This window comes from Rhineura floridana, chromosome 9 (genome assembly GCF_030035675.1).
Source record: "Rhineura floridana isolate rRhiFlo1 chromosome 9, rRhiFlo1.hap2, whole genome shotgun sequence".
NCBI classification, from domain to species: Eukaryota; Metazoa; Chordata; class Lepidosauria; order Squamata; family Rhineuridae; genus Rhineura; species Rhineura floridana.
Window position 1 is genome coordinate 92512739 of NC_084488.1, and position 19850 is coordinate 92532588.

A 19850-nucleotide genomic window follows, 5' to 3' on the forward strand; every position below is an offset into this window, starting at 1 on the left:
ATATGTTTATTATTTGAAAATAATAAACAATGTTTGTGCCATCCTGGACTCCTATTGAGAGGAAGGGCAGCATATAAATCTAATAATAAAATAAGTAAATGTTTTGTAAAGTTTGTGATTTCTGTATACTGGGTGCCTATCAGCATGTATATAAGCACACATACAAAAGTATAAGGCTGGAAATGCAGCTGTATCCGTATTACCTACAGTTGCCAATTCCCTAACTAATAAGAAAGGGCTGGAACTCAGTGGTAGAGCATCTGTTTTGTATGCAGCTGATCCCAGATTCAATCCACCCGCATCTCTGGGTAAAGCTGGAAGGGACCTTTGTCTGAAACCCTGAATGGCCAGTCAGTGCAGGCAATACTCAGCTAAATGGATGAGTAGTCTGACTCTGTATAAGGCAGCATATGTTTCATATGTGACTCCTGTACCAATAAGAGCAACATGAAAGGGAATTCTGTGGTATAGTTTTTCACATAACTGAAATTCCTTAATGGGAAAAGGTGAGATTACAATTGAAGAAAAGTTCCTGGAACAAATACTGTTCTTGCTTGGCTAGATGTTTGTTACCCAACCTCATTCCTACTAAACATATATGATTCACAGCTCTACAAACATTACACTATGCATTGTTGAGAATAGGTAGGGCCACTTTATTTAGACTACTATATTTGCTATAGTAAATTAGTTCAGGTCCCCTTGTTGAAACTGTTTTTCTGATGTCATACATTGATCCAGATCACAAATAATGCTAAGCCAAACAATGGCTTAGTGCAAATGAGCAAACGGTGTCCAGAGTGAAGATTGTGACAGCAGTGCTCCTACCCAAGGCTAAGTCATGTTTTGACTTGGTGTTATGTCTGAACCCAGGTTTGTGGTTTGTCTTGCTCCAGGCAAACTGTGAGCTATAACCAAAGATTGTTCTTTGCTTATCACTCATGTTTTGTCTGGGAGATAAACCACAAGCTAAACCATGGTTTAGCCATGGATAGCACAGCAATAGTAGAACCATGGGGGAGCACTGAGGCCATAATCTTCAGTCTGGGAATCTACAAGTTTGCTCATTCATGCTAAAACGTGATTGAAGAAAGAGAAGCACAACAATTCAAAGAAGGTTATGTGTTCTTCATGCTGAATGGGCTATAGGGTTGAAGAATGTTGGTTTTAACCCCAGTCCCTTTAGGACAGTTTTTACGAGTGCTGGACATTCACAGTGCTTAAATCTGAAGTGAACAGGAACTGTAGGTGTTTTAAGGATTACACTGTTTTGTCTTCACAGACTGAGTAAACAAATGAACAGAATGAGAACGATACTGAAACCACTAAAAACTACATTATACAACATGGGTAATGTTAATACAACTACACAATCCTTATTCAGCCCCCCCTTCACCTTTTTGCTTGTATGGATTAATGAAATGATTGTAGTATATTAGGACTGTGATGTCTGCCACACATACCAAAAAAGGGCTGTGGCTCAGTAGTAGAGCACATGCTTTCCATGCAACAGGTCCCACGTTCAGTGTTCAACATCTTCAGGTAGGGCTGGGAGAGACCCGTCTGAAATCCTGAAGAGCCACTGCCGGTCGGTGTAGACAATACAGAGATAGAAGAACCAATGGTCTTACGAAGTATAAAACAACTTTATATCATCCCACCAGGAAAATATATTTAATACGTATAGGAGATTGCACAGGCCCTGCCCCCTCTTCCTTATGCACATTTAACATAACTTCTAAAAAGCCTGCATGCATAAGTTCACACACATGTTCAGTGTATGCTTCGTGGAAGGGCTACAGCTCGGGCAGAGCGCAAGCTTTGCATGCAGATGGTCCAAGGTTCAGTCCCTGGCCTTTGCAGGTAGGGCTGGGAAATACCCCAATCTGAAAACCTGGAGATCCAATGCCAGTCAGTGGCCTGCCTCTGTCACGCAGAGCTATCCAAATGCTAGGGAGCCAGTGGGGGGGGGGCACTGAGAAGAACCAGCAGAAAGCTCCCTGGGATCCTCCTCCTGCTTGGGAGCCGCCGGCCTGGCTGAACCCATCAGGAGCTGTGCGCACGAGCTGGCCAGAAAGCACTTGCTCTAACAGGCCTCCTGGGGAGTAAGCACTCCCTGTAGGTCACAATGGGGAATAAAGAAAATTATTTTACTGCACTGGCCTTTTGGTCAACGGAGTTTGTGGATCGGGACCTGGGGGAGGGGTCTGAACACAAGGAGGATCTCGTGTAAGTCCCCCCATGGCTCCTCCCCGCCACACCCCTGGAATGCCCCATTTTGGGGGCTTCTGCTGGCCTTCCGTTCACCAGGCTGGCTGTCCCCAGTGGGTCCCTGGCAGCACCAGCAGGTTTCTGGTGACACCACAGCTCAGCCATGGCAGAGGGCTGCTGCCAGAGGAGCCTGGCACAGCCAGGAGCCTGCAGCCGCAGCTCGGGCTCCATAGCATCCAACTCACCCCAGTTTGGCGGAAAGTGAGTTAGATTGTGCCCTAGGGCAGCTTCCTTTACAATTAAGTCTACAGTTTCCAAAGTGTGTTTGAATGGCAACTCCGTATAGCCTATTGTCAGTGAGGGGGAAGATCAGCCTATTCTGATGAGCCCAGGCACTACCTTTGAGGACTAAATTATTTGTGTCTGTTTGTTATTGACTATTCCTGCTACCGGCAGATGGCTACAACGCACAATTAATGGATGGCTTCTGGTAATTTGAAGTACCTTCAAAACTACAGTGCAGATGTGTCTTGAGATTACAAAGCTGCTGGACCATGTCTAACAGTGTCACTTCTACATTCAATGAAGTAGCAGACTGTTAGTCCTAAGTAATTATATTCCATTGCATCAGAAGGAGGAGGAGCAGGAACATTATTGATGCTACAGTCAAATAAATGTTCTGGGAAGGAGGAAAAAGACTGACACATTACAGTTTACAACCTTGTTAAAACATGGAATAACAAGAATCTGATTTTTAGCTCACTTATGAAAGATTTGTTAGAATTCATTAGTAATTAGCCTCATCATTAACTAGGATGGCCACCTATATATATTGTCAAAAAAGGAAGAAATGTGTCATCAAAAAGAAAGAACGAGAACACTGATTTGCCTAAAACATTGATATGGTAATTTGTATGTGTAGACACAAATTTAGAATCTTTACTATAGGCCCCATTCACATGGGAGATAAAGTTCGGATTAAAGATGCAGCTTTTGCCATCGTGATGGCTTTACAAGGTTCACACTTCTTACCTTCCAATCCACTGTTTTCCATTCACATAGTTGCTTTAATATCGCTGTTTCCTTGTGGCCCCGCCCCCAAATTCACATGTTTACTCTCTGGAGTATTGCTAATGGAGAAGGGGGAGGTTGTTTCACTGTTTCTTGTCAATTGCACGCTGAAGCCCCAAGAGGGTGACAAAAAACTTTTTTCTGTCAGTTTCATTTCCTCCTGACATATTTATAGTAAAAAACCCTTTTTTATTAAGTATGTATGAAATGCAATTTTTAGTGAGAGTGTGTGTGTGTGCGTGCACATGTGCCTTCTGTCACATCGCTGGTAATTGGGCGATACAACGATATTGGGGGGTACATCAACCATCCTGCAGGGATTAATGTTAATTAACGTGGAAACAGAGTGCATCATCTGAAGGAGCAAGGGAAGGAACTTATTTGGGGGGAGGGGGGAAAAGAAAGGCTAGAGCGATTGGAACTAGGTCTGTCCCTTTTGCTTTCTTGATAATAGGGATTGAGGGGGCACCCCTTCCCCTTTAAAGTCCTCTTCTTCGTGTGTGTGTATGTGAGGGACAGAGAGGGAGGAATGGCGCTCCCTGCCTCTCTTTTGCCACGGAGTGGTGCACTGACTTAAGGAGCCATGTTCCTCTATTGCAGCCTCGTTGTCCCTTCTCCCTCTCCGAAAAAATGAGGCATTTTTCCGCCCTTTAACTTTGTGCATGTGTATTTCCCTGCTTCTTGTCTGGGAAAGTCTCCCCCACAAGACAAAGGGAAGGCAAGGGGAGAGTGTGTGACACTTTCTCACTTGTTTCTCTTCCCTTCCGTCCTTTCTTCCCAACTGCAGAGGCTGAGGTGAATCCCAGCCAGCCAGTCACTCCCTCTTGGCAAATCACTGTGGGACAAACCGGGGTCTAATGAAGGGAAAGGGGAGGGGAGGGTGTGATTGCCTTCTGCCACGTTGGTTGTAATTGGGGATACGATGATATTGGGAAATGGAGCGCATCACTGGTTTCAAGGAGCAAGGGGAGGGAAGGAACTTAATGGGGGAAAGGAAGGCTATAGCAAATGCAGGAGGACAGAGCGAAGCTGGAAGTGGCTGGTTAAGCCACCGGAAGCAAAATGGAACTTGTGGAGAGTTTAGTGGGCAGAGAAAGGGGAGTATCTGAAAGCTAGGATCCACCTGTCCAGCAAAAAACATTGAAGCAAATAGCGTACATGCAGGAACACAGCGAAGCAGAGACAGTTTTTCCTTCACTTTTCACATTATCCCCGGATTGGTTTAATGTGGATTTAAAGGGAAAAACTGTGTCCTACCTTCTCTTTGCCTGCAACGTCATGTGAACCATGCAAATTTAACGGGGATGCAAGTAGCCCCAGACTCACACTAAAAATCCTTGTGAACCAGCCTTATAATTAAAATAGAAAACAATACATCTCACCCTAGTGGGTAAAACTGGGCAGGTGACTGGTGACCTGTGTGCCTGCTCAATTTGCTGTCCAGATGCTAACTGTTGATGGGCTGTCCCGTCCAGAGTCGATACCAGAAGACTGAGACGCTGGTGCAAGTAAATCTCGTTTTATTAGAGTAATGGATACATCAAAAGCAGTGCGATTCATAGAAAACCCTACATTAACTCACTAAGAATCCCTAACTACACTCTTGCCATGCTCTGAGATGTAAGAAGAAAGTTGACTCAACACCCCCCTCAATACTCAGCAGACTTATATAGGGAAAGTTTTTGAGCGCAATCTCTCACTCCTTCGTACACCCAGCCTCTGCCCGGTACGCTTTTCCCGCCGCCGAGAGCGAGGTGAGGGGGGGTGGAGCCTCCATGGGCTCATCAGATGAAACAGGGTTCTTATCAACAGTCCAGGAAGTAGAGGGCTGAGAAGCGTCAGGCATCTCTAAGTTACTGCGGGACGAAGGGGGGTTACTGCTAATTCACGGCTTGGTGAAGGAGCAGTTTCTGCTCTTTCGGAATCCTCCCCTAACTGATCCGTTGGGATGGTTGAAGGCTGAGCGCTGTCCCCAAGGGGGGCTGGGTCACCCGTGGGAATTGGTGGAGCATCTAACACACTCATTTCCTGAATGTCTGGAATAGACACAACAACAGCTGGATCTTCCGCGCCTTCTGGCAGTTGAGGCATCTGCAACTCATGCCATCCCCCTCCCTGCCCTTTCAGAGAGAGCTGGGTCTCGACATCATCCCTCTCTCCATGCCTTAACCCTTCCCACCCCTGAGGTCTGGGTTTTGCGGGATAAGCTTCATGGAAGTCTCTCACCAAAGCCGATGCGTGCACATCCTCCGCTGATTCCCATGAACATTCTGATGGACTGTACCCTTTCCAATGAATGAGATATTGGAGGCGCCCGTGTCTCTTCCTCGCGTCCAGTATCTGCTCCACTTCATATTCCTCCTCCCTTTCAATTAACACCGGTGGTCCTGGCTCGACCCGCAGGTGGTGCGGGTCGGGAAGAGAGTCTTTTGTCAGTAATGTATGATGAAAAACTGGATGCATTTTAAAAGTGATAGGGAGTTTGAGTCTGTAAGCCACTGGGTTTATCTGTGCCTCCACCTCAAAGGGTCCTACAAGCTGGTCCTGCAACTTGTGGCACCGGCCAGGCATAGGTAAATAACGTGTAGACAACCATACCTTGTCTCCCACTTGTATGAGGGGCCCCTCTTGACGATGCTGATCAGCGGCTCTCTTGTAATCCGTTTTGGCTGGTTCTAACTGCTCCCGAAGCAACTGCTGCATAGTGTGAAGTTCTTGCATGAAATCCTCAGCAGCGGGAACGGAGAGAGTGTCCTGTGGAGCAGGGAACGCCCTGGGGTGGTAGCCGAGGTTGGCAAAGAACGGGATCTGTTGCGTGTGTGAATGCACAGCATTATTGTAGGCAAATTCCGCTAAGGGCAAGTAAGACATCCAATTGTCCTGCTGGTAACCCACATAACAGCGTAAATACTGTTCCAAAACCGCGTTTACTCTCTTAGATTGCCCATCCATTTGAGGATGATGAGCAGATGACAGTCTTAATTCACTTTGTAGCAGCTTCCACAGTGCTTGCCAAAAACGCACAGTAAACTGTGTTCCTCTGTCGGAGACCAGACTGTCTGGCAGTCCGTGCAGCCGGTACAGGTGTTGAATGTACAACTTGGCTGCGTCTTGAGCGTTCGGAAGCCCGGTGCATGGAATGAAGTGAGCCATTTTTGAGAAGGCATTGACCACCACCAAAACTGTGGTTTTCCCCTGAGAAGGGGGGAGATCTGTAATAAAGTCCATAGCGATCATCTGCCAAGGACCCGAAGGAGTAGGGAGGGGCTCCAACAACCCTGCTGGCTTCCCAGTGGCATGTTTGGCTCTCATGCAGGTAGGACAGGAACGGACATAATGCTCTACATCCTTTCTCACCTTGGGCCACCAGAATTCCCTGGTGACAACTTGAATAGTCTTAAAGACCCCAAAATGCCTGGCCGTGGGGGGATCATGGCATTGACGTAGCACTCTGGCTCTCAAGTCTCCTGGGGGCACGTAAATAGCATCCTGATGGTGCAATATATCTCCCTTCCATGTGAAATCCTTCTGTCCTGCCTCGCCCTGTGTGGCCACTCCAGCCCGCTGCTCCTGGGCGAAAGGTTCCTGTTTTTGCGCCTCACGCGCCTCATCCTCCCAAGAGTCTTGGCAAGCCCCGACTACCCCCTTCTCGGGAGGAATCACAAACTGTAAGGGTCTTGGGGTGGGGTTCCCCATATATTTCGGCATCCTGGACAGGGCGTCAGCCCGCTTATTTTGTGCTTGGGAGATGTAGTGGATTTTGAAATGAAACCGTGCAAAAAACTGGGCCTAACGCACTTGCCGTTGATTGAGTTTACGGGCGGTGTGTAGACTCTCTAGATTACGATGGTCTGTGCACACCTTGATGTCATGCTGCGCCCCTTCCAGATGATGCCTCCAAGCTTCAAAAGCATCTCTGATGGCTAATAGCTCTCCCACACTGTGTAGTTTTGTTCCGAGTCTGTCAACTTTCTTGAGAAATATGCACAAGGCTTCAACTCCCCTCCCTTCTGTGACGGTTGCAAAAGAACTCCGATCGCTATGTCCGATGCGTCAGTCTCTACCACAAAAGGGAGTGCGGGATCTGCGTGTTGTAAAATGGGCTTGGTAGCAAATCTCTGTTTCAAGCTCTTGAACACCTCTTGAGCGGCTTCCGTCCAACGGAAAGGTCCTGAGCCCTTCAGGCAGTCCATAAGCGGTGCAGTCTGCTTGGAGTAATTGGCTATGAACCGATGGTCGTAATTAGCAAACCCCAGAAAGCGCTGCAAATCTTTTCTTGTCTTGGGGGCTTGCCACGTGAGTATGCAATGGACCTTCTCTGGGTCCATTTCTACCTCTGCTGGGGAGACACGATACCCCAAAAAGTCGAGAGTGGTCAGGTCAAACCCACATTTTTCTAACTTAGAGTACAGGCGATGCTCTCGCAACTTTTGTAGCACTGTGTACACATGTGCGTCGTGTTCTTTGGGGGTGTCCGAGTATATCACGATATCATCCAAATACACAATCATAAAGCAGTCCATAAAGTCCCCAAAGATGTCATTCATAAAATTCTGGAACACTCTGGGCCTCCCGACAATCCGAATGCCATTACTAAGTACTCAAACTGACCATAACGGGTCTTAAAAGCGGTCTTCCATTCGTCCCCTTCCTTTATTCGCACCAAGTTGTAAGCGCCTCTCAAGTCCAGTTTTGTGTAAATTTTCGCGGATCGCAGTAGCTCCAGCATCTCCCTGATGAGCGGCAAGGGGTAGCTGTTGGGGATCGTTATCTGGTTGAGGGCCCAGTAATCATTACACGGGCGGCGCTCACCCCCTCTTTTCTTGACAAACAGCAGTGGCGCCCCGTCTGGGGACTGCGAAGGGCGAATGAAGCCTTTCTTCAAATTGGTGTCCAGAAACTCTCTTAGTGCTGCTAGCTCCGGCTCGGACAGAGAGTAGATTCGCCCAGCAGGAATGCGTACCCCTGGCATCAAGTCAATCAAACAATCATAGGGCCGGTGAGGAGGGAGTTGATCTGCTTCTTTTTTGTCAAAGACATCCCGATAGTCACCGTACTTGGCGGGCAAAGTTACTTCTCCGAGGCCAGGCACTCCTGCCACTACCTGCCACTCCTCCACCAGCTGACAGTGTCACTGGCAATACTTGGAGGTAACCACCACCACAGCTTCATCCCAAAAGATTGTGGGGGTATGCCAGACCAACCAGGGCATACCCAGCACCACTGGAAGCCACATAGAATGACAGGTCTTCTCGATGTCCAGGGACTGACACTTTTAAACCCTCCGTTGCCCTGGTTACCCCCCCGGACTTCAAGGGCCAGTCGTCTATAGTTTCCACTGCCAACGGCTGGCTCAGTTCGCACATGGGGATTGCGTGGTGTTGCACCAAACTTCGGTCCATGAAACAAAAGGATGCTCTGCTGTCAATCATAGCTTTGGCTAGGAAACTCTCGCCTGAGGGCAGGGCTATGTGAATGGGTAACAGGAGAGCCCCTTGGGATGGAAGGGGTTGTAGTGGAGGCTCAGAGTTTGAGGTACCCCCCAACTCTCTGGCCTCTATGAGAGCTGGGATGTAGAGTTTTCCGGGGGCTGAGGCTTTTCTATCTTGGCTGGACAGTTTTGGGCTAGGTGGCCCGGTCTTCTGCAGTACAGGCACAGTCCTTCCCTCCGGCGCCTCTCCTGTTCCTCCTCCGTCAAATGTGGTCTGACCCCCCCCAATCTGCATGGGCTCCTCTCCTAAGAGAGCTGGGATGCCCGTGCTGGGTACAGGGTGTGCGTGAGGTAGCAGGGCAGCAGCCTGAGCCCGGGAAGGTTCCATCTGTCGTTCCAACTTCCTCCCCTCCAGGCGGCTGTCTATTTGCAAACACAATTGGATCAAGTCTCGTAGGGTGTTGGGAGGCGTGGAGCGTGCCAGTTCATCCAAAACCTCGGAACTAAGTCCATTTCGATAGAAATACATCAAGGCTGGGTCGTTGTATTCTGTTTCTTGAGATAAGACATGAAAGGCATTGGTGTATGCTCCCACAGAGCCTCTGCCCTGTCTTAGGGTCCCACGCTGGCGGGCCACCATCTCCTTCCTCTGGGGATCTTGAAACATCTCCCCCATCGCGTTCTTAAAAGCATCAAACTGTCGTAGTACAGGATCTCCACGAATCAAGTACGGGGTAGCCTGTTTGGCCGCTTTCCCCTCCAGCAGGCTGATGATGAATGCCACCTTCGCATCATCAGTTGGGAACTCAGCTTCGCACATCTGGATGTACAACTCACACTGGGCTAGAAACATGGCAAACTGTTCACTTTGGCCCCCGTGCCGAATGGGAAGCCCCACCGGAGACCCAGTGCCTGCAGAAAGAAGAAACCATCGCCCCAAGGGAAGGAGAGGCTGCTGCTCTTGCTGCTGCTCTTGCTGCTGCTGTGCTGCTGCTGTGCTGCTGCTGTGCTGCTGCTGCTGTGCTGCTGCTGCTGCTGCCGCTGCCGTGGGACCACCACCTCCACCACCCTTCCCAGAGGGACTTCTGCCTGGCAGGACCAGGCCCCAGGTACCCAGCCAGCCAGGACTGATTCTTACCACCTGTCCCTCTTTGGAGGGATACATAAGTCGGCTGGCTGAGGTGGCCTGGGAGACCCAGTGCCTGCAGGAAGAAGAAACCATCGCCCCAAGGGAAGGAGAGGCTGCTGCTCTTGCTGCTTTCTTTTTCTTTTTTTTTACTTTTTTGTTGGTGTGTTGATGCAATTTGAGATGAATGGGTGCCTGATTATATGAATGTATGTCTGAGTGAGTGTGTATGTTTATATGCTGTATATATGGCTGTTTTTATACGTTTAATTGTTGTATATTTTAGTTGTATTATGTGCTTCGGAGAGAGTTTTATCCATCAGGCGGGGAGACTTGAGGGGGCCCCAATTACCGTAGTGACGGGCAAAGGAAGGTATGGCGCTGTGAGAAGGACGTGCCAGGTAAGGGGAACGCGGTCCAGACATGTTGTGGCTGTGCCTTGTTCCGGTCCTTCCCACATCCGCAAGGTCGTTGGTAGTCCTATCAGCCAACTCTCAGATCTCCAGTTGCTGTTATTAAATGCCAGATCGGTATATAATAAAACCTCCCTCGTCCACGATTTGATTGTGGATGAGGCAGCCGATCTGGCATGTATAACCGAGACCTGGGTGGGTGAGCAGGGAGGAGTTGGTCTCTCTCAGCTCTGCCCACCGGGGTACTTGGTTCAGCATCATGGTAGATCTGAGGGTCGGGGAGGTGAGGTCGCTGTCATCTATAAGAGTTCCATCTCACTCACCAAGCACCATGTTCATTCAGTTACTGGCCTGGAGTGTTTGCACCTTGTGTTGGGCCAGAGGGACAGGCTGAGAATCCTTTTGGTGTACCGCCCACCTTGCTGCCCAATGGCTTCCCTAACTGAGCTGGCGGAAGTGGTCTCGGATATATTGTTGAGGTCCCCCAGACTAATAGTACTGGGGGATTTCAACATTCATGCTGAGACCACTTTGTCTGGCGCGGCTCAGGACTTCATGGCTTCCATGACAGCCATGGGGCTGTCTCAATATGTTAGTGGTCCAACACATGTATCGGGGCACACTCTAGACCTTGTTTTTGCTACTGAGCATGGGGAAAGTGATCTGGATGTGGGGAGTTTTACAACACTGCCTTTGTCATGGACAGACCACTGCTTGCTGAAGTTTAGACTTTCAGTAACCTCTTCCCTCTGCAAGGGTGGGGGACCTATTAAAATGGTCTGCCCCCGGAGACTAATGGATCCTGAAGGTTTTCAAAGGGCTCTGGGGGATTTTCCGGCTGATAGGACTGGCGCTCCTGCTGAAGCCCTGGTCGCTCTGTGGAATACGGAGATGACCCGGGCTGTAAACACGATCGCTCCTGCACGCCCTCTCCTGTGTAGAGCTCATACAGCTCCATGGTATACTCCGGAGCTGAGAGCGATGAAGCAAGATAGGAGGAGGCTTGAGCGGAAATGGAGACGAACTCCCGACGGATACAATTATGCGCTGGTTAGTGCTTCGACTAAGCTCTATGTAGGAGCAGTGAAGGCAGCTAAAAAACATCATTTTGCTGCCACTATTAAATCATCTCTTTGCCGCCCAGCGGAGCTCTTTCGAGTTGTCCGGGAGCTTCTCCATTCAAACCCTCCAGACACGGTGGAATCATCGGAGGCCCGCTGTAATCAGTTTGCCGATCACTTCCAGAATAAGATCTCATGTATCCGCCAGGACCTAGACTCTCAAGTTATAGCAGTAGATCCTAGTGAGATGTCCGGAGCACAGTCTTGTCCTGTTTTGTTGGATGAGCTTCAGTTGGTTCAACTCGAGGACGTGGACAAGGTGCTTGGACAGGTACGTGCAACCACTTCAGTACTGGATCCTTGCCCCTCCTGGCTGATAAAAACTAGTAGGAATGGAACAGGTAGCTGGGCCAAGGAAGTGATAAATGCCTCTTTACGAGAGGGAGTGGTCCCGGGCTGTCTGAAAGAGGCAGTGGTGAGACCACTCCTGAAAAAGCCTTCCTTGGACCCAGACAATTTTAACAGCTACAGGCCAGTGGCGAATGTTCCATTCCTGGGCAAGGTCTTGGAACGGGTAGTTGCTGGCCAGCTCCAGGCGCTATTGGATGAAACTGATTATCTAGATCCATTTCAATCGGGTTTTAGGCCCGGTTTTGGCACTGAGACAGCCTTGGTCGCCCTGTACAATGACCTATGTCGGGAAAGAGACAGAGGGAGTGTAACTCTGTTGATTCTCCTTGATCTCTCAGCGGCTTTTGATACCATCGACCATGGTATCCTTCTGGAGAGGCTCGCGGAGTTGGGAATTGGAGGTACTGCTTGGCAGTGGTTCCGCTCCTACTTGGCGGGTCGTCTCCAGAAGGTAGTGCTTGGGGAACATTGCTCGACACCGCGGGCTCTCCAATATGGGGTCCCGCAGGGGTCAGTTTTGTCCCCCCTGCTTTTTAATATCTACATGAAGCCGTTGGGAGAGGTCATCAGGAGTTTTGGAGTGCGTTGTCATCAGTATGCTGATGACACGCAGCTCTACTTCTCCTTTTCATCTTCTTCAGGTGAGGCTGTCGATTTGCTGAACCGTTGCCTGGCCGCGACAATGGACTGGATGAGAGTTAACAAACTGAAGCTCAATCCAGACAAGACTGAGATGCTGTTGGTGGACGGGTTCTCTGATCGGATGGTGGATATATACCCTGTCCTGGACGGGGTTACACTCCCCCTAAAGGACCGGGTTCGTAATCTGGGAGTCTTTTTAGACTCTTCCCTCTCACTTGAGGCTCAAGTAGCCTCGGTGGTTAGGAATGCGTTTTACCAACTTCGGTTGGTAGCCCAGCTACGTCCCTATTTGAGTAAAGAGGACCTTACATCAGTGGTACATGCTCTGGTAACCTCACATTTGGATTACTGTAATGCGCTTTACGTAGGGCTACCTTTGAAGACAGTTCGGAAGCTACAACTAGTGCAAAATGCGGTGGCCAGATTGCTGACAAGGACCAAGCGGTCTGAACACCTGTTCTGGCCAGCTTGCACTGGTTGCCAATATGTTTCCGGGCTAGATTCAAAGTGTTGGTATTAACCTATAAAGCCTTATACGGTGCGGGACCACGATACCTTGCGGAACGCCTCTTCCGATATGAACCGGCCCGTGCACTATGTTCTGCTACGAAGGCCCTCCTCCGGGTTCCAACTCACAGGGAGGCCCGGAGGGTGATGACAAGATCTAGGGCCTTCTCAGTGGTGGCCCCTGAACTATAGAACAGTCTCCCCGAGGAAGTACGCCTGGCGCCGACTCTGCTCTCCTTCCGGCGCCAGGTCAAAACCTTCCTATTCTCTGAAGCATTTTAAGTTACACTGATTTACTTTTAAAAATGTTTATTGTATTGGATTGTTGATTGTATTTTAGTATTATTTTGTTATTCATTGTATTTTTATGCTATTTTATGTTCACCGCCCAGAGAGCTATTGCTAGTCGGGCGGTATATAAATTTAATAAATAAATAAATAATAAATAAATATAGGGGCTGGCACTGCTCCAGGGGGCGCAGCTTAAACTTGGGCAATCAAGGCTCGAAGGTTCTGGTTCTCGGCTTGCAAGGCTTGCATGGTGACTCGGAGGTTGTGGATCTCAGCATACAAGGTATCCATGGTTATTGCTATTCCCTCTGTTGCTCCGTTCTGATCCATGCCTTCCATCATGGGAACAGAGTCGAGTAGGGATGGTGGTTGAGTCAAACTGTCCCATCCAGAGTCGATACCAGGAGACTGAGACGCTGGTGCAAGTAAATCTCGTTTTATTAGAGTAATAGATACATCAAAAGCAGTGCGCTTCATAGAATACCCTACATTAACTCACTAGGAATCCCTAACTACACCCTTGCCATGCTCTGCGACGTAAGAAGAAAGTTGACTCAACACCCCCCTCAGTACTCAGCAGACTTATATAGGGAAAGTTTTTGAGCACAATCTGTCACTCCTTCGTACACCCAGCCTCTGCCCGGTACGCTTTTCCTGCCGCCGAGAGCGAGGTGAGGGGGGGGAGCCTCCATGGGCTCATCAGACGAAACAGGGTTCTTATCAACAGTCCAGGAAGTAGAGGGCTGAGAAGCGTCAGGCATCTCTAAGTTACTGTGGGACGAAGGGGGGGGTTACTGCTAATTCACGGCTTGGTGAAGGAGCAGTTCCTGCTCTTTTGGAATCCTCCCCTAACTGATCCGTTGGGATGGTTGAAGGCTGAGCGCTGTCCCCAAGGGGGGCTGGGTCACCCATAGGAATTGGTGGAGCATCTAACACACTCCTTTCCCGAATGTCTGGAATAGACACAACAACAGCTGGATCTTCCGTGCCTTCTGGCAGTTGAGGCGTCTGCAACTCATGCCTTCCCCCTCCCTGTCCTTCCAGAGAGAGCTGGGGCTTGACATAGGCAATTGCAAGGCCTCTGCTCTCCCTTCTTATGGCTCTTCATCTTCACACTGAATGGCCCTTCAAACAGAGCAGTGATGGTGAGCATGTGGCCTTCCCTGATGTTGTTGGGCTCCAACTCCATCAGTTCCAGCCCTCATTGCCAATAGTGGGACCTAATGGGAGTTATAGTCCAGCAACATGGAGAGGACTACACATTCCCCATCCCTGAAATGGAGGCCTTCAAACAGAGGACTGTTTTCTGACAGCCTTCAAAATAGAGGAATGTCCTCTGCAAAGTTGGGCACATTGCTACCCTATTGCTAATGTATAAAACTACATATGCACTCACATGTTAACTTTAAAAACTGAATGATCTCTTACTTCATTAATCTCTGACAGGACATTATGGGTGTAGGTAGAAAAGAGGCAATTGGAGTTGTAGTTGTTGTACAGAGTTGTAGGCTTAATTCCTTGGTATGGGTGGAGCAACTGTAAGTGGAATGTAAATGGAAGATAAGCACTTAGTGGAGACACATATGATGACACTGCATTATGAGTGATTTTCAAATTCACCTATATTACTGCTACCTAAGTAGATGGGAAAATGTACAGGGTAACTGTGACTCCTGTGTTTTGAACAACTGCATACCAGCCTTCTTTTGGCACTGGCATCTTGCCAGGAAAAAGCTGCCAGCCATATAGATACAGCAAGAATGTACTTGATCAATGATCAGTGATGCTGCTTGTAGTTTTCTTTGTTTCCTTGTTTTCCAGTGTTCCAGTGCCTGGGCTTTCCAGTTCTGGACCCTAAGAGATCTTTTAACTGTTTATGAATTACATAGAAGTGGATGTGACTTTTCCCAGTACAGTAGTGCAATGGCAAGAATAGCCATGCCTGGCAGAATTTTCCTTTCTATGCACCTCTTAACATACAGAGAGCATATCAGGATCCAGACTTAGTAATTTTGTCTTCATCCTAACAAAAAATCTTTGTGGAATCAGGGCCTGTTACCTAAATGTATGCCTCCCTGTGAGGCGTCCTTCCCTGGCTCTCCCTGTCAGGTTCCTACCTGCTCGTGGTTACTGCCTGTCACTAGGCACCACCAGGGACTCCACCAGTCCGGACCGCTCTCTCTTATGGTTTCTCTCCCCACTCTAGCACAGATCTCAACAGATCCCCCTGCTAGGCAACCACCAGTAACGTCCCAATACTAGTATTCCCAGAGACTCTGAATACTGGTATTGTTACTCTCTTCACCGCTGCCACCATTTGTTACAGTTCCCCTTCAGCCTTGGTCATTACCTTACCCTCCCTTCTGGTCTGTGAAACCCCAGCCAAGGATCAGGCCTTTGGTAAACCAAATTAAGTATTTATTACAGATAACAAAGCTAACAAGATTAACAAGATTTCTTCTTAAGGCACATAAGCATATGGTTTTACTCAATACTAATCCGAACTCCACCTCCCTCCTTTTCCACGCTCTCCTGTCAAACAACTCTCTAAACCCCACCAAGCAACCCACTCAGTTCTCTTCTCCCCCCCAGATTCCACTCTCACTCTTCCTTTTATACATTCAGCCATTTTAAACACTCAGTCAATCATCTCGCATTCTACTGCCCATTCACTCCCCCTCTTTCACTCCACTTACCATGTATCTTCTAAACAACAACACTTACCATATATACATTAATATAGGAACATCACACTCCCCCCTCCCCCAATTCATAGTAATGCTTTTGAAAAGTTTTGAAGTTCCTCCTCCTATCTTCTTATTCTGTCTTCTGGGCCTTTTCATCATTCGCATCTGTTCTACAGGTCAGCACATGGAGACTCTCACATGTAGCTGTGTATTTAACCTGATGTGATGTGAATACGCAAATTCTTCCACTTAGGGTAAGGAATCTCTCTGAAGTAGAAGAGAATTAGTAGCTGCAACTACCAAACCTCAGCTGCTGGCACAAGGTGGGTGAGTTTAGGAGGAAGGGTCTGTAGTAACGTCTTCCCTCCCAATAAGTTTCCTCTTGGAAATTTCTCTACTGGCACCCTTCACAAACAATAATACTATTTCCTTTTTTTTCTTGGAGACAGTAGCAACTGCAATGCCACCATGGGGAGAACCTAGACTACAGAAATGTTCACACTGTGATCTTTGGCTTGCACAACTTGATTGCTTGCCCAATGGTCAGCTAATGTTCCTAGAGCCAGATATGAAGCTATAGAATGGAACACAGCAGTTGGGGATTTTGGAAACTTTTTGTGGATATTTATAACATTAAGAATGTTTACCTGGCTGTATCTTTTGTTCAGGACATTGCTGGCTAGTGGCCCAGAATGGTCGGTGGATGTTTTCTTAATAGCCAGGAAATAGCCGGGTCTTCCTTTAGTGTTCTGAATGGAAGAAAACCATCAGAACATGGGAGTATGTGGTGCACACATCCCATCCTAGTTAAGGATGATGTAAGCAAGATGTGAGTGTGCTAAGAGAACAATAGAAGCAGGATTTAGGACAGTGACAGAGAAATTGCAGTTTGAGATTGAGGAAGGGGCAGAGCTCTGAAAGGCTAGAAACATCTTGGGGTGCTTTACTGCCTCTCTGGAGATCTGACGTGGAAGCACCTGCTGCTTTCAGGAGGGCTATGCTATCTGCCTCCACCTGTGCTAAATTTGTACCTATGCTAAACCTGTGTATTTGTAATATTTTGTAAATATTACAAAAGCATACATTTCCAGTCTGCTCTTCTACCAAAGAAAGCCAAATCCCAAGTAAGTGCCCCCGGAACCCCAGATGTTGCTGGACTCCAGCTCCCAACAGCTCCAGCCAGCATTGCCAATGGTCAGGGTGTGTTCATTTTGCTTGTACTTAGAATAAAGTTTTTTTATTACCTACTTCTTACCTCGCCTCTTGGACACAACACAGGGATGATGGGAGTTAGAGTCCAGCAACATCTGAAGACTACCATGTTGCTTCCCTGATAGCTTGGGGATGTGTATATCTTAGAGTATGCTGTTTGCTTGCTTGGGAAACAGACTGCTTTACAAAGTAGCACCATCTGTCTATGGGAAAGCCCTGTAGCTAGCCTTCCTTGTTAGGTGGGGCAACTACATATCTAGGTGGGGTACTGCAGGGAGGGGGAGAGGCACAATCTCACCCCCAGTGGAGAGGACGTGAGGGCCAGGCCAGGGGAAGGGAAAGGTGATGATCCCCCTCACTCCTTCCTCAAGACAATGTGTTAACTTACATGAATGAAGTTGAATCTGTTGAATCTGTGAAATTAATCACCTTTTTTTGAGAGATGCCCAGGAATACCAGACTTAAAAGCTAAACTAAAATTTGGTTGGGGGCGAGAACCAATAACTATAATGCAATTAGGTTGAAAATCTAAGTAGTTAATAAATAAATCTAAACAAAATTCTTAAGCCTTTATTCTTCCCGTGAAATAAATATATATTGAGACCTTATTTTCTTAATTTTGGATTACAAAAGTAATTTAAGAAATAATAATAATAATAATAATAATAATAATAATAATAATAATAATAATAATAATAATAATAATAATAATAATAATAATAGGTTTTATATCCTGCCCTTCCTCCTGAAGGAGCCCAGGGAGGCAAACATATCAACAAAACAATTTAACAACAACAAAAATAAAAGTATTCTAAAGACAGCTGAAACATTCTAAAACACAATTGCAGTTGAAAACATTATTTCATCCAGTGATCTCCATTCCCCTTCAGGCATCAAATGCCTGGGTAAACAGGAATGTTTTCAAATTCATTCTGAAAGTCAATAGTGATGGAGAGAGACACACCTCACAAGGGAGGGCATTCCACAAACGGGAAGTCACCACTAAAAATGCCCTGACATCGGTCAACACCAAATGGACAGCCCTCGGTGGTTATACCACCAACAATTTTTTTTTCAAATCCAAAATGGTTGACCTAATGGTGGTTAGCTGGTTCTCTTTATCAGCTGCCAATTTTATATTTACATTTCTTAGTTACCTTTCTCAAAAATCACCCAAGGTGACTTGCAGAAAGATAGAAATATATAAAATATACAAAGTTCAAAACCAAACAATAAAATGAATTAATGTATATAATACTAAAAAAACATTGTTGTTGTTATGTGCCTCCAAGTCGACGATGACTTATGGCGACCCTATGAATCAGTGACCTCCAAGAGCATCTGTCATGAACCACCCTGTTCAGATCTTGTAAGTTCAGGTCTGTGGCTTCCTTTATGGAATCAATCCATCTCTTGTTTGGCCTTCCTCTTTTTCTACTTCCTTCTGTTTTTCCAAGCATTATTATCTTTTCTAATGAATCATGTCTTCTCATTATGTGTCCAAAGTATGATGACCTCAGTTTCATTATTTTAGCTTCTAGTGATAGTTCTGGTTTCTAAAAAAACATGCACCCCATAAAATGACCAAAATCAAACCTGGCAAAATATACACTTAAAACCAAAAGCAAATCAACCATCTCTTCAATTAATATTATATGCAAGTGGTCTAGTTCTTTTGAGTTACACAGAACTGCATCAACAACCTCTCTTGGATCAGTACTAGGTTTACTCTATTTCTGTTCTCTCCCTCCTAGAAAATCAGTTCTATAAGAACATAAGAAGAACCTGCTGGATCAAGCCAATGGCCCATCTAGTCCAACATCCTGTTCACACAGTGGCCAGGATGAACCCTGGACTCATTGTTCAGCAGACCTGATTTCTGAGGTGATAAAAACTGAGCAATGTCTTGCAGTATTGCTTCCAGCATCTCATAACTGCTCCAGGGCAATGGTCCTTCTACACTGTAAGACACTATTCAACCAATGGCATCATACCCCCTGCATTGTCTTACAGTGTCCTGACAGAGGGAAGAAGATGAACACATCACAGATACTCATTCCACCAACGTATGGCAGTTTAATGTTGGCAGAGCTGTTGGGAGTAACGATGGGAATGAGGAAAAGCTACTTTTGCAGAGTCAAGGAAGAGATCTAGGATTTGGCCTTAGTTCTGCCTATGGCAAATCTCCCTGGCTTTGGGACCCATCTGGTGTCAACTGATCTGCTATACTTGCAATCAGGATGGACACAAAAGGTGGGATTATGTGGTCATGGAGTGTTCCTTCAGTGTGATCTGGGTAGGGATGGAAGGATCTATCAGTTTTGATTCCTTCAGTTTCTCATTTTTCTAAGCTTAAATTTGGTTCTCTACATTTCTGCAGCAATTTCTACTTTTAAAAAAAATCCTCCTGAAAGTCTTCCGCATTTTAGTGCAAATTTCAACTAATAAATACATTTTTGTATGCAGTTTTGATTAATATATACATTTTTTCAAACAATGTATCCTGATATAATGTATTTTTGCATTTTATTTTCACCACTATATTCATTTTGGGCATACTTTCCCCTAATATATGCATTTTTGTAAACATTGATTGGTTGGAGAACTGCATTGCAAAATTCAGATAAGTCTGAATGTTGAAGAATGGCTGTGTTTCAATTCTCATATTGTTTCAGAATGTGTGAATTTGATAAATTCGGCTTTAAATGATAAATGAACTGAATTTCTCCCCCATCCCTTGACCTGAGTAGCAAGACTCAGGGTAAAAGGGCCCCAGTGGGACCTGTA